Source organism: Pelodiscus sinensis, chromosome 10, assembly GCF_052426305.1.
Source record: "Pelodiscus sinensis isolate ZL-2025 chromosome 10, ASM5242630v1, whole genome shotgun sequence".
NCBI classification, from domain to species: domain Eukaryota; kingdom Metazoa; phylum Chordata; order Testudines; family Trionychidae; genus Pelodiscus; species Pelodiscus sinensis.
In genome coordinates this window covers 12,243,181-12,257,558 of record NC_143061.1, presented here as the reverse complement: position 1 = coordinate 12,257,558, position 14,378 = coordinate 12,243,181, and the positions used below count along the sequence as shown (strand labels likewise).

The 14,378-nt window shown below is 49.8% G+C and overlaps 1 long non-coding RNA gene across 1 annotated transcript; it reads left to right on the top strand.

Moving 5' to 3' along the window:
• The first annotated feature begins 4,068 nt into the window (after positions 1-4,068).
• On the top strand, positions 4,069-13,946 carry LOC142830800 (uncharacterized). Its single transcript, XR_016350341.1, has 3 exons — positions 4,069-5,035; positions 5,697-5,950; positions 8,205-13,946. It is a non-coding gene; the product is annotated as an uncharacterized LOC142830800 (long non-coding RNA).
• Positions 13,947-14,378: the final 432 nt, after the last annotated feature.

The following is a 14,378-nucleotide window of genomic DNA, read 5'->3' as shown; positions in this document are numbered from 1 at the left end:
GCTTAACCACCATGTAAAAGACGCAGTGAGGGACAAAAATGTATCTTTTAAGAAGTGGAAGTCCAATCCTAGTGAGATAAATAGAAAGGAACATAAACACTGTCAAATCAAGTGTAAACATGTAAGAAGAAAAGCAAAAAAAGATTTTGAGGAACAGCTAGCCAAAAACTCAAAAAGAAATAACAAAATGTTTTTTAAGTACATTAGAAGCAGGAAGCCTGCTAAAAAGCCTGTGGGTCCCCTAGATGATCGAGCTATAAAAGGAGCAATCAAGGATGATAAAGCCATTGCGGAGAAACTAAATGATTTCTTTACTTCAGTCTTCAGGGCTGAGGACGTTGGGGAGATTCCTGAATCTGCACCGTCCTTTGTGGGTGATGAATCTGAGGAACTGTCCCCGATTGAAGTGTCATTAGAGGAGGTTTTGGAACAAATAGAAAAACTTAATGTTAACAAATCTCCGGGACCGGATGGCATTCATCCAAGGGTTCTAAAAGAACTTAAATGGGAAATTGCTGAGCTATTGTCTGTGGTTTGTAACCTATCCTTTAAATCGGCTTCCGTACCTAATGACTGGAAGGTAGCCAACGTGACATCAATATTTAAAAAGGGCTCTAGAGGCGATCCTGGCAATTACAGACCGGTAAGTCTAACTTCAGTACCGGGCTAATTAGTCGAAACAATAGTAAAGAATAAAATTGTGAAGCATGTAGAAGAACATAATTTGTTGGACAAAAGTCAACATGGTTTCTGTAAAGGGAAATCCTGTCTTACTAATCTGTTAGAGTTCTTTGAAGGGGTTAACAAACATGCGGACAAGGGGGATCCAGTAGATATAGTATACTTGGATTTTCAGAAAGCCTTTGACAAGGTCCCTCACCAAAGGCTCTTGTGTAAATTACATGGCCATGGGATAAGAGGGAAGGTCCTTTCTTGGATTGAGAACTGGTTAAAAGACAGGAAACAAAGGGTAGGAATAAATGGTAAATTTTCAGATTGGAGAGGGGTAACTAGTGGTGTACCCCAAGGGTCAGTCCTGGGACCAATCCTTTTCAACTTATTCATAAATGATCTGGAGAAAGGGGTAAGCAGTGAGGTGGTAACGTTTGCAGATGATACCAAACTGTTTAGGATAGTCAAGGCAGAAGCAGACTGTGAGGGACTCCAAGAAGATCTCACCAAACTGAGTGATTGGGCAACAAAATGGCAAATGAAATTTAATGTGGATAAGTGTAAAGTAATGCACATCGGGAAAAATAACCCCAACTATACGTACAGTATGATGGGGGCTAATTTGGCTACGACAAATCAGGAAAGAGATCTTGGAGTTATTGTGGACAGTTCTCTGAAAACGTCCACACAGAGTGCAGTGGCGGTCAAAAAGGCAAATAGGATCCTAGGAATTATTAGGAAAGGGATAGAAAATAAGACCCAGAATATCTTACTGCCCCTGTATAAAACTATGGTACGCCCACATCTTGAATACTGTGTACAGATGTGGTCTCCTCACCTCAAAAAGATATTTTGGCCTTGGAAAGGGTTCAGAAAAGGGCAACTAAAATGATTAGGGGTTTGGAACGGGTCTCATATGAGGAGAGGTTAAAGCAACTGAGACTTTTCAGTTTAGAAAAGAGGAGACTGAGGGGGGATATGATAGAGGTCTATAAAATCATGAGTGGTGTGGAGACGGCTGATAAAGAAAAGTTATTTATTAGTTCCCATAATAGAAGAACTAGAGGACACCAAATGAAATTAATGGGTAGCAGGTTTAAAACTAATAAAAGAAAGTTCTTCTTCACACAGCGTGTAGTCAACCTGTGGAACTCCTTGCCAGAGGAGGCTGTGAAGGCTAGGACTATAATAGAGTTTAAAGAGAAGCTGGATAAATTCATGGAGGTTAGGTCCATGAAAGGCTATTAGCCAGGGGATAAAATGGTGTCCTTGGCCTCTGTTTGTCAGAGGCTGAAGAGGGATGGCAGGAGACAAATCGCTTGATCATTGTCTTCGGTCCACCCTCTCTGGGGCACCTGATGCTGGCCACTGTCGGCAGACAGGATACTGGGCTAGATGGACCTTTGGTCTGACCCAGTACGGCCGTTCTTATGTTCTTATGTTATGTTCTTATGTACCCTTAGAGAAAAATTCTACCGATTAAAGCAATTGAGTTCTGTGATGTAGGGCAGAAGTCACTCTAAACAAATTCTAGACATCTCAGCTGTGTCTACACTGGCATGAATTTCCGGAAATGCTTAAAACGGAATAGTATTCTGTTTTCCGTTTTTCTGGAAAAGGAGCGTCTACATTGGCAGGCTGCTTTTCCGGAAAAGCCTTTTCCGGAAAAGCATCTGTGGCCAATGTAGACGCGCTTTTCCGGAAAAGAGCCCCGATCATCATTTTCGCGATCGGGGCTTTTTTCCGGAAAAGACTACTGGGCTGTCTACACTGGCCCTTTTCTGGAACAGTGTTCTGGAATAAGGATTTATGCCCGAGTGGGAGCAGCGTAGCTTTTCTGGAATAGTGGCTGATTTTGTACAGTAGAGCGTCGTTGCTTTTCCGGAAATTCAAGGGCCAGTGTAGACAGCTCGCAGCTTATTCCGGAAAAGCGGCTGATTTTCCGCAATAAGTGGCCCAGTGTAGACACAGCCCTCCAGTAGAGAACATCTGCAAACTTTTGGAAAATTCAGATCCATCTTTGCTATTGAAACCTGTCTCTGTCCTGGACAGCTCTCCCATGTATGCTGTGGTCTAGGAGCAGTAGTATCCACGTATTTTTCTTATTCTCCAAAATTTGCATCACAACCTTATTCAGAAGGAATTTTTATTTATGCATTTCTGTGGGAGTTTATTCCCCTACTGCAGTCATCTGAATCCTTATGGCATTGCCTACAGAGCAGTTGCTAAGCAGCAGAGTGTTCTGCAGCCAACACTGGAAGATGGCAGGGTGGAGGGGAGGGAAGCCAAAGAGGGGTTGGGTACTGGGAAGTGCTGAGACAGAGTTTCCTCTCTTCATTGCTTGTCAGCTTTCATGGTCCAGTCTCATAATAAGCCAACAAGCCAGCCCCTTTGGAGAGAAAAGGAAACAGTCTAGGCTGTTATTAAATGGGAAATTGTTTTATTCTATGGCAAAAATGTGATGGTTCAGATCTGCTTTTTGGGCATCCTGGCTCCTCTCCATGGCCACTGAATTGCCAAATTTACCTATTTCCCATTGGACCTTGTGATGGACCCACGAGGGTCCGCACTCCCGAAGGGGAAGGGGATCGCCCCCCCAAGGCGGAAAAAACAGGCCTGGGCTGTGCCCAGCCGCAGCAGCCCCGCTCGCCTGCTCAGCAGAGTCGGGGAGGAGCGGGAGTGCAACGCAGCCCGGCCACACCAGGGGCGGGGCCATGCCACGCTGACACTCCCTGGAGTGAATGGCGGAACCGGAGAATGCTGGACCACCCAGGGGGCAGGGCTACAGCCCCGCAACCCGATGGCACATCTCGGAGCGACGCAGAGGGGGTGGGGTGCCGTCACGGGGCGTCCGTCCCCAGGCCGCCTGTCCCCAGGCCACTTGAAAAGCGTCCGGTTGAGTCAACTCAGGAGGGCCGGGAAAAGGGCCTCCAACCCCCACGAAGGAGGAAGGACATCCTGCCCCACTGGAGGGACAGAGGAGCAGCGCAGCGGCCCTTAGGGCACCAGCAGGACGGGGCCGAGGAGCTGGACTTGGTGAGTGCCCCGGTCGGGTCTGCAGGGGGGTCGGTCCTGGATGGGGAGTGGAAGGAGCCTGGGGCAGTCTGCCTTTGGCGGCCATGGACAGGCGAGTTTCAGGGATTGACCCTGCCTGTCATGGAGGGAACGCGCTAATCCCTCCACTCAGGGCCCCGGGCTGGGACCCGGTGGAGAGGGAGGGCCCAGGTCCCCCACTCCCCGCCCCCCCCTCAGTCATAGACAAGTTGACTCACTGCCTCCTCTGGGGTTTCTGGACGGGAGCGGCCCCCCAAATTGGACCTTAGCGGTTATTGCCTTTACCGGCTGGGCATCCGGGGATAGGACCCCAGGACCGGTGTAGGTGGAAACTCTCCCCCCCCCACAAACCCTTATTAGGGACAGGACCCTGAGACCCTTATCAGGGTCATAAAAGTCGGTTCGCTGAACCCCGTTGCCAGGTGGCAACGGGTGATTGCACCCACGGACCTCTTCGAAGAGGTCGGACTTCGGGACCCACAACCCCAGATCCAGACGGTGGGTCAGTTGAATCCCATTGCCCATCCGGGAGGGGGTGTGCTCACCCAACAAACCCGTCACAGTGGTGGAGAATGTGGGCATTACTCTAACTCACAGAGGAGAAGCAACAGAGGTTACTTCGGGCGTTCTGGGTACCAGAAGAGGGAGAGTGAGGTACCCCGATGGAACCCCGACAGTTTTTGGAATGGCTGGGTGAAAGCCAATGCCAGCAACAGCAGGCCCAACAGGAACAACAGGCCCAGCTCGTTCAGCAGCTAACCAGCCAATTCCAAGAACATCAGCAGCAACTGGTGTGGGAGCTGGCCACCCAACAGGAACAATGGCATCAGACGGTAGAGAAAAAATTGGAGGGAACCGCCAGGACCCCTATGGGGCCGGGAGAAGGATCCGGATTCCCGCTACGACTCACTAAACTAGGGCCCCAGGACAACCTGGAGACCTTCCTTACCACCTTCGAGTGAGTAGCGACCACTGCGTGGTGGCCTCCAGAGCAATGGGCAACACTACTAGCACCATATTTGAGCGGACCGGCCCAGCTAGTGTACCGCGGACTGTTGGCCAGTGACACCCTGAACTACCACAAGTTCAAAGAAGCTGTGCTCGACCAGTTGGGCTACTCCCCTGAGACCTGCTGGCAACGGTTCTGACAGGAGCAATTTAAAGCGAGCGACCGGCCCCGTGCCGTGGTGCAACGACTCCGAGAGTGGGCGGTGCACTGGCTAGAACCTGAACATAAGACGGGCGCCCAGGTGACCGAAGCCGTGGTATTGGAACAATTCATCCACATCCTCCCAAGAGAGGGGCAGAGGTGGGTGAGGCGGAACCATCCCACAACCCTCAATGAGGCCGTTGGATTGATGGAGGCCCACCTGGCGGCTGAGGAGGGGGACGCCGATAACAAATGGCCAGCCCTATCAGGGCCCATGGGGAGTATGCCACGTACCCAGCGGTGGTCAGAGGAGACAGGAGGGGTTCCTAGCTGTGGCAGAGGGAATGCTAGGAAACTCACTCCGGTGTGGCCCTCAAGATCCCCAGGCACTAGAGGAGGCCGGGATGACTAACAAAGTACCCAGGGGGGCATGCTTCCAGTGCTGCCAGGAGGGCCATTTTAAGTGAGACTGCCCACTTATGGACTGCACGCTAGGACTCCCAGAGGTAACCCAACCAGTTGGGGCCATGGAGATCCGGGGGGATTGAACGGTTGGCCGGGTGAAAGTCGAGGGAAGGTGGGTAGAGGTTCTGGTGGACTCTGGCTCAGCAGTTACCCTCGTGCAGGATGACCTGGTCCCTAGAGGGCACGCTGAGGGTGAACCAGTATGGATGTGCTGCGTCCATGGAGACGTGAGACCCTATCCCATGGTGCGGCTCCGCCTTCAAGAGGGGGGGCTGGATCGAGTTTGCTGTGTCGGAAAGGCTCCCGCCCTACCCTACCCCATATTGATAGGCTGGGATTTACATGGATGTTTCAGAACCAGAATCGTCAACCCACCAGGAACACCCACGGCAGCAAAGCCGCAAGGGAGGGGGGATGGTCGTCCGCCAAGATGTCACCCCACGACCAGGTCCGGAGACTAAGGCAGCGGACGACATGCCAGGGGGAGGACCTCACCAAGAGGTGGCGGCAGACCCCGATTTTCCAACAGAAAATACATGGGACCAGGCAGACGAGGAAGACAGCCCGGGGGAAGGCTGCGGCCGTCCGAACCAAGGTCCCCATTTCCAAGTAATGAATGACCGGCTATATCGAGTATCGGGGACCCCGGAGGGTGGGGAGCTAAGACAACTGGTGGTGCCCAAGTGGTTCCAGCGGGAGGTTCTGGAACTGGGGCATGCCAACCCATGGTCGGGGCACCTGGGGCAGGAAAAGACCCTGGCACGGGTATTTCAAAGATTTTATTGGCCCAGGGTATTCCGAGCAGTGAGAGACTTTTGCGGGTCGTGCCCTGAATGTCAAAGAAAGGGCCCCGCCCCCCCAGGTTCCAAAAGCCCCTCTAATCCCACTTCCTATCATCGCGGTCCCCTTCGAGAGAATAGCCCTGGACTTAGTGGAACCTTTGGAACCCTCAGGGAGAGGCCACCAATACACACTGGTAGTGGTGGATTATGCTACTCGTTACCCCAAGTTGGTGCTGTTACGCAATACAACGGCCCCCACTTTGGCCCAGGAACTCGTGAAGATCCTCTCCTGGGTCGGATTGTCCAAAGAAATCCTAACGGATCAGGGGACGAACATCACCTCCTGGGTCATGAAGGAGTTATGCCGAATGTTAAAAATTAAATGGCTACAAACCTCGGTGTACCACCCGCAAATGGACGGGCTGGTCGAGAGGTTCAACCAGACGCTCAAAGGGATGTTACAGAGGTTTGTCCAGGACAACCCGCGTGGGTGGGACCTGATGCTGCTGGCACTTCTATTTGCGGTAAGGGAAGTTCCGCAAGCCTCGACAGGATTCTCCCCTTTCGAGCTATTATACGGGCAAAGGCCAAGGGGGATCCTGGACCTCATGGAAGAAGGCTGGGAGGCCCAACCTACGACCGGATGGGGGACAGCGCAATACATCACCCAGCTATGGGAGAAGCTGAAGCGCCTGGGAGTACGACCGGCTGAACCTTGAAGAAAGCCAGCAGAGTCAGGTTCAACATTACAATGCTAACACTAAGCAACGGAAATTTCAACCAGGGGATCGGGTATTGCTCCTGTTCCCTACGGAGAGTCCAAACTGTTGGCTCAGTGGCAGGGGCCCTTCGAGACAGTGCGTAAAGTGGGCGAGGTCGACCATGAAGTAAGGATGTCCGGACGGTGAAGGGACATGCAGGTGTTCCACATTAACCTGTTGAAGAAGTGGGTTCCCCAGGAGGTCTTGATGATTGCACCCCGCACAGGTGAGGAAGAGTTAGGACCATGGGGAGAAGACTGTCAGAAAGAAGCCCAAGTCGAGATGGGAAGGGAACTAACGCCGGAACAGTGCAGACAACTAGAGGCCCTCCTGTACCATCACCAAGGGGTCCTCACTCCCTGACCCGGGCGTACCCCCTGGGGACCCACCAAATAATCACTGAAGAAGGCAAAGTAGTACGGGAACCACACTGGCCTCTCCCGAGGAAAATGTGGGAAAACATGAGGAAGGAAATCCAGCTAATGAGCCAATGGGGAGTGATAGAAGACTCCACGAGTGAGTGGCGAAGTCCGATCATGCTGGTCCCAAAGCGTGATAGTTCGACCCGCTTTTGTATTGATTTTAGGAAAGTCAACTCCATCTTGCGTTTCAACACCTACCCGATGCCCTGGGTAGATGACCTTCTAGAGCGACGAGGCCAGGCCACGTATATATCGACCTTGGATTTGTCCAAAGGGTATTGGCAAATACCACTGGAACCCAAGGCCAAGGAAAAGACTGCGTTCTCCACTTCCTTTGGGTTGTATCAGTTCTGAACCATGCCCTTCGGTCTCCACGGGGCCGCTGCCACCTTCCAGTGGGTAATGGACCGGCTGCTAGCCCCCCATCAAACATACTCAGCTGCATATATTGATGACATTATCATCTATAGCCAGACCTGGGAGGAACACCTGCTCCACTTAGACAAGGTATTCACCACCCTGGGAGAGGCCAGGCTGACTGCGAACACAAAGAAGGGTCACATAGCCCAAAGGGAAGTATCATACCTGGGGTACAGGGTAGGGAGAGGCGAGCTTAAGCCTCTCTATGACAAAGTCCAGGCACTGAGGGACTACCCCACCCCGACCACGAAGAGGCAGGTGCGGCAGTTTCTGGGGTTGGCCGGTTACTATAGGAGGTTGGTGCCACAGTTTGCCACCGTGGCCGCACCTTTAACAGAATTAACTAGACTTTCGGAACCAACACAGGTGCGATGGAACGTACAGGCCAAATGGGCCTTCCAAACGCTCAAAGACCGGTTATCAAAGGCCCCTGTGTTAGCCCAGCCCGATTTTAACCAACCTTTTTTTTTATACACAGATGCCTCCAATGTTGGCCTAGGCGCTGTCCTGACACAGGAAGACGTGGGCAAAGAACACCCCGTCCTCTATCTTAGCTGGAAACTGGCAGCCCGGGAACAGAATTACACCTCGGTGGAAAAAGAGGCGTTAGTGGTAAAGTGGGCTGTAGAGACGTTAAGGTATTATTTGTGGGGCAATAAATTTAAATTAGTAACAGACCACTCCCCTCTTGTATGGGTAAATTCAATGAAAGACACAAACACCTGCATTATGCGTTGGTACCTAGCCCTACAACCGTACTGCTTTGAGGTGGCCCATAGGCTAGGGACCGCGCATCAAAACGCGGATTTTTTTTCCCATAGATAGGAGAGCGGGAGCTCACCCCAGGACAGGGTCGTAAAGGTGGGTTTGCTGAACCCCGTTGCCGGGCGGCGATGGGTGATCGCACCCACGGACCTCTTCAAAGAGGTCGGACTTCGGGACCCACAACCCCGGATCCAGACGGGGGTCAGCTGAACCCCCCTGCCCACCCGGGAGTGGGTGCTCGCACCCAACAAACCCGTCACAGACCTCCTTTGCTTTCATGCTTCAGCCAATGCGGAGTTACATCATCTCTCCCAGACAGAGGGGGACGCCCGGTGCCATCACTCACAAAGGAATTAGCTTTACTATTCGTACTGTTGCCAAATGCCCAGCACTGGTATAACAAACCTTTACCCTGCATATAGCGCAAGCCCCAAGAATGTTTTTTACTATCCGATTGGGTAGTGGGTCAAAGGGGGTGGGCAGAATGAATTAGGGACACCTCTAAATGTGCAAGATAGCAACAAAACAGGGAATCCTGCCATATGCCAGCTGTTCAAGCCACTTGTGAATAGCTTGGCACAAGTCTAACAGACAGAGACACTGGTTTGTGCACAGGTGTTTAGCTGGTAACCACTAGGAATGGACAGGTGCTTCAAAGCAACATATTGATCACTTGGCTTATTTAACTGATGTGTAGTTGAAGATGGAGGGTGAAATCCTGACTCTAGAGGTGTGAGTGGACTTGACTTCTGGGAATCTATGTTCAGGGGCACTGACAGCCTCCGCGGGCCCCTGGACAACATGATATGTTCCCAAAAGGGGCAGGGTCTCATGCAGAAGAGGTGGGGCCTGGGCAGCCAGCCTTCCGTACTGCCCAGAGCACACTGCGCTGGCCCCCAGGCAGCCCTCAATGCCACCCAGAGCACAGCACACACCCCACCCTTAGCACTGCCTGGAGCACAGGGTGTGGTGCTCCAGCGGCAATTTCAAGGGCCCAGGATTCCAGCTGCCACTTCTGCCACAGTAGCGGCTGCCAGGAGCCACAAACCCTTTTGTATTGCTGGGCCCCAGAACAACTGCCCTTTTGCCCCCACATCGGTGGCCCTGTCTTTGCTGGTTCGCACCAGCTGAGGAGCTTTTCCAATGCACATAAATGCTTCCATCATCAGGGAAAGCTGGGATTTCTCTGCCACAGGCAATGCAATGAAGAAGGAGCTACTTGAGGTGGATGAACAAGATTCATGACGTGTTTGACACAACTTATTCATCAACAATTTCATTCCACTATTTGGCCAGCACTAGATAATAGAGTCATCAGATAAATAATCCAGAGATTTTACTGCATCAGCCAGTAACGTTCTATTGGGGGGTAATTTCCCCATTGTCTGACCACACAGCAGGAAGGTGCAATGAAAGGAACAAAGCCTGGTGAAAGATACAAGCCCCACATCAGCAGGCTACAAAGAGATACATGCATACCTTTCATTTAGGGCCTAAAAATGCACACAACATCATGCAGTGTGCTCTATTAACGGTATACCAGGGCAGGGGGCTCATAGCCCATACAGCCCAGATGACTGGTGGGTACAGACTGTTCGTCTTGTTACACAGGGGGTGCTGCCATCATCCTGTCTCTTCCATTCTGTCGATTACATCACCTGTGCCAGGGTGGGGAGGAGCCCACATATGCAAGGGACCAGGTGGAGATCATCTGACCCTTAGCGCATGAACAGACTCTGTTTCCTTTCCTCCATGTGGTTCTGGTTGGATGTATTCTTGGAGGTTTCATCACATGACAATCTTTAATTCTGGGAGATTCCAGGACTATCCTGGAGGATTGGCAACCCTGCTTCAGGGATGCGCTGGGGATTAGGAGGTTGTGTTGTTGCTCCTGGTTCAGGGTTTGACTGTCCCACCCTCTCTAACACTGAGTCATGTTTTAGTACACGACTGGCGTCATGGCCTTAAGTCTGTGGCAGAGCCAGGAACACAGACTCAGCAGGAGCAGCACTGTAATTAGCTATTCATACTGCTGTGGGACTCTAGAGAACTTTATCAAGATGGGAGCCCTCTTCTATAGACACAGCCCCTCTCAAAACAGGCCAGCCAGAAGCACAGAATGGGGAAGTGATTTGCTCAAGGTCATGCAACAGGGCAGTAGCAGAACTCGGACTAGAACCTCATGCAACTGAGAAGCAGACTGGGGCACTACCCACTTGACCATGCTGCCTCTCTAAAAGTACATGGCAGACTCGTTCTCTAAAGACTTATTCTGACGTTACCGGCCCAATTTTATCTGAACTAATATAACAGTTTTAATCAGAGCTGAGCAAAAACTGGCCCATGGGCTGGACACAGTCTACCAGGCTAAGTCAGAAGATCTGGAAATTGACATCAGTGAAGCCAAGATTTCACCCAAGTTCTGTTCCAGACTTAACCATGTGACTTTCTTGCCTTTGTTTTCCCATTCGTAAAATGGAGATCATATTTGTCATATCTATATCAGAGCAGGATTATGTAATTCTTAATTCATTAATACATAGGAATTAGTAGGAGGCCCCCAAATAGAAGGCATTACAGAAGTGCACAGGGGTAAATTTCCTGTAGCATTTCAGCTTGAATTCCTACCTGCCTTACTGTTACTTTAAGATAGGTATTTAATATTGGTTTAATTCTTGTCACTTTTTCCCAAAAAAAGTTTCCCCATCACATATTAGCTGTGACAGCCAATTAAGCAAATGAAAGAGGTTTTAATTGGATTTTAGAGGGTGCTTACAAATTAATGTGTGTAGATGGCATTTTGATTAATAATATCTGACATGAAATTCTAAGATTTCTAACCTCCTCACTTTCACATACAGGAACAGAACTTCATTTGGATTTTGGTTACCTACAGTCATAGAGAGAAATCTCTCTCACTACTGTTTAATATAACCAGCCCCTAACCTACACTCTAAACACTACTGTATTGGGACTGGATCATCAGACCATGTGTCGCTGACATAGTTCAAGGTTCATAGGCTGGAAGAGTTCTAGAATGAAATTGTTACTGAAATAGTTTCCTTTTAGAAGGTGAGCTCAGGAGATGAGGGGTTAATACTGTTATTGATATCTCTATAGCTCTACAGATTAACAAAGTGTTAACATAAGATTCTTGTGTCATTTTAGGAAAGGTAACAATTATTTTATTTTCTGCTCAGGTGACTTTTTTAAAAGATCGTTTGGAATGTGAGAAGGGGGATATAGAGAAGTCTGGATGTATGTTTAGCTTCCTGTGACCTACAGCATTATACTATGTAGTGAAGTTTCTGCATACACCGGCTGCTCTGCAGGGAGGGGTGCTCCACCCGGCCAGCCCAGCCCCCACCAGTAGTGGGCCTGATCTAGATGCACCATGGGCAGTGGTGCACCAGTACAGCTGGAGAAGACCCCATTCGCAGTGGACCCGGCCCAGCATGCTGCGGGGAGGGGTGCACAAGCCTAACCAGAGTAGCCACCACTCACAGTGAAGGGACCACTCTAGTCCAGCCCAGCCCAGCCCAGCCAACCACTCCCTCTCTCTCTCAGCAGCAGCCCGTTTAATCAGTTAACAGGTTAAGCATAATGTTTAACCAATAAACCATTCAGCAGGATTTTACATCCTTAGTGAATGAATCACTCCCAAATATTGCAATTTTGTTGTTGCAAGCTATAGTATTTTGCACTGTAGCACTTATTAATACTGGGTTCTGTTTAGCAGCACTAAAATTGTGATTGCAAGAGAGGTTTAACCCCACCCCAGCTGTATGATTGTAACAGGATGGCTGTGCAACATACTGATATTGAAAAGACTGACAAAGTAGGGCCTTTAAGCTCACACATTAAAGGCTCGTGCATTTAGTTCCAGACCTACCAGGCCCAATCACAGCTATCAACAATCTGCCCTGAGGTGCAGTGTTACATTTGCATACACATAAGACTTCTGTTCTCCATGTCTATACACACACTATCCTCCCCAGTAGAGCTGAACGGATTGAAGCTTGTGTGTGTGAATATTCCTAGGAAACAAAACTGCCTTCTCTAAGCACGCACACAAGCAAACTGACTGGAAGGGTAATTTCAATCAATGAAAAGGAACTATATCACATGACTCCCATGATCAATCACCAGGATGCTACTAAGAACTGATGAAAAATGTGAATATTCATCTACAGGATAAATCATATTAGTGATCAAGTCTGACTAAAGTGTGATCTCTCTTCCCAGATGTTTCTCACACAGAAAAGTGTGTTGACTCGTACAAACTATTTGCTGTGTTTACCTCACCAGCAGTGGTTCACAGGACCCATTATAGGTGGGAGGGTAGTTGAAAGGCATCTACACAGTTTACCTTACACATAACTTTGCAAAAGGTAGAGCAAGCTCTGAAGGATAAAAAAGGAAAGCTTAATCAATATTATTACTGATAGAAATAATATTATTTGTTATTTGGATTGCAGTAGTACCTCTGAGCCCCAGTCATGGACTAGAACTCTACTGTGCTAGGAGCTGTACAAACACAGAACAATCGAGAAAGAAGCATTGGCAGTAAAATGGGCAGTAGAGTTGTTACAGTATTATGTCTAGGGCAATAAATTTCAATTGATGATAGACCACATCCCTCTGGTTTGGCTGCAGTCTATGAAAGACACAAACCCCTGAATTATGAGGTGGTAACTTGACATTACAGCCATCTTGCTTCAAGGTGGTCCATTGACCAGGTAAAGACCATCAAAATGCAGATTTCTTCTCCAGAGTGGAAGAACAGGAAGGCGAGGGGGAGCAAAGGCCCCTAAGGGGGGAGGAGTGTGATGAGTCCAGGGTGACCTGCGCTGGAGCCAGACTCACCCCTCTCGCACTCCTGGTGATGGAGAGTACCTGGCTGTGATGAACCACATAGTGCGTCAAGACGTCCCCAGTGACGGTGGGCCTTTCAAAAGGGTCACCCACTGAGGAAGACAGGGGAGAAATGCCCCAAGCCGGCATGGGACAGCAGCAGCTGGTACCAAGAGCGCCGAGCACCGGAACCGGCGTGAACATTGAACTGCCAGACGACAGCACTCCGAAATGAGAGGAGAGGTGAGATGCTGCAGGTCTGGTAGGACCCCAGTGTCACATTACCAAATTGGAGGGAAGCAGCCAGATCGCTGCTGCGCCCCTAGGTGGGAGTGTTGGCCCCAGAAATTGGTATAAAAGGGAGCCATGTGGGGTATTGAATGGGAGCTTATCGTTTGTTGATCTTATGTACGCTATTTATGTGAGTATATAATGTCTGTGTGTGTAGGTAGGAATCTGTAATCTGTGTGGAAGCTGAATATTTCTCTGAATGTGGTTAAGCATTGCTATGGACAGCCTGAGTAGCGAAGCCCTGTGGAACAATGGCTCTCAATGGGCTATGAACACACCCAAAGAATGGGGGCTGGCACCTGAGAGCAGCCAGCAGGGAACATAGGGTATGTCTACACTACCCCGCTAGTTCGAACTAGCGGGGTAATGTATGCACACCGAACTTGCTAATGAAGCCCGGGATTTGAATTTCCCGGGCTTCATTAGCATAAAGCCGGCGCCGCCATTTTTAAAAGCCAGCTAGTGGATAGTTCCACGAGGCGTACAGATAGTTCGGAATAGCTAGCTATTCCGAACTATCTGTACGCCTCGTGGAACTATCCACTAGCTGGCTTTTAAAAATGGCGGCGCCGGCTTTATGCTAATGAAGCCCGGGAAATTCAAATCCCGGGCTTCATTTGCAATTGCGGTGTGCCTACATTACTCCCTGTTGGGAGATCAATACAGCAGTAAACAGACAAACCAGGAATTTTTTGAAGAATGTTGGGGGTAACTTCTTGGTACAAGTGCTGAAGGAATCAGC